Here is a 3,360-nt window from a genome sequence, read left to right as displayed (position 1 = left end):
ATGAGGAGGGGCTGAGGGAACTGGGGTTGTTTAGCCTGGAGAAAAGGAGGCTGAGGGGAGACCTCATCGCTCTCTACAACTACCTGAAAGGAGGTTGTAGCGAGGTGGGTGTTGGTCTCTTCTCCCAAGTAACAAGTGATAGGATGAGAGGAAATGGCCTCAAGTTGCACCAGGGGAGGTTTAGATTGGACATGAGGAAAAATTTCTTCACTGAAAGGGTTGTCAAGCATTGGAAGAGGCTGCCCAGGGAAGTGGTGGAGTCCCCATCCCTGGAAGTATTTAAAAGACGTGAAGATGTGGCACTTAAGGACATGGTTTATTGGCAGACTTAGCAGTGCTAGATTAATGGTTGGACTTGATGATCTTAAAGGTCTTTTCCAAGCTAAATGATTCTATGATTCTATGATTCACAGACTTTTCAGTGTGATAAAAGTCCAGTCTCAGATGAGCTTGTAAAGAACTTTAAATCTTTTGCTTGTACCAAACCCCGGTGAGGATTTGTGGAGGGTCTCTCCACATCTTCAGGACTTGGTAACACCTTAATCTATGATATTCATGAACTTAAAACTGTTTTTTATGATGAACTTTCAGATTAATCTTGTCTCTTCAAAAATAAGTTAAAGTAAGAATGATTAGAAGGTACTGCCTTGGGAAAATTAAACAAATCTGAATTAAGGATACTTTGGAAATTCCTGTTAAAAACTCTTAATTGTTTTTTTTAACTTTCTGTAAGAAAATATTTTTCAGCATACTTCCTTAGCCTCAACACTGTTACTTCATTAATTTTGGTAGTTTCTCTCCACTCAGAAATGAGTATGTATTCATACTATTCCTTCTGTTAAGCTTCTGTACACCTCAACTTCATGCCTCCTGATCCTTTTTTACTCTGTGGAAATGAATTGCTTTCCATCGGTATGCAGATCAGCTCATCAATTGAAAGTCTGACTTCATCTTTTTAATCTTTTATTTCTGGACTTTATACTTTCTTTTCTGTCCTTGAAAAAGCAAAAATATTCCTAATAAATTACAATGAGTAACTCTGATGAGGAACCAGGCTATCAAGTAAAAACCATGTTCTGTTCTCAGGGAAATGAGTATGAATTTTGTAATTGCTTTCAGTGGCAGCAGAATTCTACTCTGTTTTCTTTAGAAAATTATATGCATGCATACATACATTAAAACTTGTTAAATATACATATATTAAGTTTTCTGTTCATGCATCATAGCTGTTGTTTTTGAGTATGGTTATTCGATATTACTTACCATAGGGAATGGTGGAGGCATTCACTATTTAAACAGTAGATAGGTGTCTTACATGCATATGGATAATAACAGTAGATAGCTTTGTTAGTAAAAGTTATGTCTTTTCACAAATGACTCTCTGTGAGGAGTCATTGCTCATTGGTCCCAAGGGACCTCTGCAGGTCATCTGGTCAAACCCTCCCGCTCAAACAGGGAGATCTGGTCAAACCCTCCTGCTCAAGCAGGGACCCCTAGAGCCGGTTACCCAGGGCCATGTCCAGACGGCTTTTCAATATCTCCAAGGATGGAGATCCACAAACTCCCTGGGCAACCTGTGCCACTGCTCAGTCATCCTCACAGTGAAAAAGTGTTTCCTGATATTCAGATGAAACCTCCTGTGTTTCAGTTTGTGCCTGTTGCCTCTTGTTTTATCACTGGGTACCACTGAAAAGAGCCTGACTCTCTCCTCTTTACACTCTCCCTTCAAGTATTTATACACGTTAATAAGATCCCCCCTCTGAGTCCTCTCTTCTCTAGCATGAGCAATCCCAGCTCTTTCAGCCTTTTCCCATAGCAGAGAAACTCTAGTCCCTTAATCATTTCTGCTGCCCGTCATTGGAGTCTCTGCAGTATGTCCACGTCTCTCTTCTACTGAGGAGCCCAGAACTGGACACAGCACTCCAGGTGTGGACTCACCAGTGGTGAGTAGAGGGGAAGATACTATACTCAACGTACATCAAAACTATTCTGCACTTATGACATGGGCTGCTGCTTCCAGGACTTAGAATTGTAGAATCATAGAATAGTTTGGTGGGCAGGGACATCTTCAACTAGATCAGGTTGCTCAGAGCCCCGTCCAACCTGACCTTGAACGTTTCCAGGGATGGGGCATCCACCACCTCTCTGGGAAGCCTGTTCCAGTGTTTTACCACCCTCATTGTAAAAAATTTCTTCCTTATATCTAGTCGAAATCCACCCTTTTTTAGTTTAAAAGCATTATCCCTTGTCCTATTGCAACAAGCCCTGCTAAAAAGTTTGTCCCCATCTTTCTTATAAGCCCCCTTTCAGTACTGATAGGCTGCAATAAGGTCTCCCCGAATCCTTCTCCTCTCCAGGCTGAATAACCTCAGCTCTCTCAGCCTTTCTTCATAGGATAGGTGTTCCATTCCTCTGATCATTTTTGTGGCCTTCCTCTGGTCTTGGTTTATGTATCTTTGGCAGCATTTGACTTACAGAGCAGACACGTTTCTCTTTGGGATCAGATGCATCCTAACTGCTGAAACAAATAACATTTCTGTTTAACTGTGGTGGGTTGATGTCAGCCAGCAGGCAAACCCCCATCCAGTCGCACACCCACTCCACCCCAGTGGGATGAGGGAGAGATAATTTGAAGGGCAAAACCAAGAAAAACTCATAGGTTGAGAGTTAATTAGTGAAGCAAAGCTGTGCGCACAAGCAAAACAAAATAAAGAATACATTCACTACTTCCCATCAGCAGGCAGGTGTTTAAGCTTTTCCAGGAAAACAGGGCCTCAACATGTATCATGGTTACCAGGGAAGACAAATGCCATAACTCAGAATGTCCCCCCTTCCTGCTTCTTTTCCCCAGATTTTATTGCTGAGCATGATGTCATTTGATATGGGATATCCCTTTGGTCAGTTCAGGTCAGCTGCCCTGGTTTTGTCCCTTCCCAGCTTCTTGCTTACTGCCAGCCTACTCCCTGGCAGGGCAGCATGAGAAACAGAGAAAGCCTTAAAACTGTGCAAACTCTGTTCAGCAACGGCGAAAAAATTGACGTGTTATCAACACTGTTTTAATCACAAATCCAAAACACAGCACCATAAGGGCTGCCATCAAGAAAATTAACTCCACCCCAACCAGACTCAATACTTCGAGTTGGAACACCAAGCTGATAAAAATAAATTTCTACTGAAGTGGTATCGTGGTTTAACCCCAGCCAACAGCTAAGCACCACACAGCCACTTGCTTACCCTCCCCCCTGGTGGGAAGGGGGAGAGAATCGGAAAGGTAAAAGTAAGAAACTGCATGGGTTGAGATTAGAACAGTTTAATGATTGAAATAAAATAAAATAAAATATATTATTATTTTTATTATTA

The sequence above is a fragment of the Aptenodytes forsteri genome, unplaced genomic scaffold (assembly GCF_000699145.1).
Source record: "Aptenodytes forsteri isolate BGI_AS27 unplaced genomic scaffold, ASM69914v1 Scaffold172, whole genome shotgun sequence".
Classification (NCBI taxonomy): Eukaryota; Metazoa; Chordata; class Aves; order Sphenisciformes; family Spheniscidae; genus Aptenodytes; species Aptenodytes forsteri.
The sequence above is the reverse complement of the archived record's forward strand: the minus strand, read 5'-3'. Positions refer to the sequence as shown.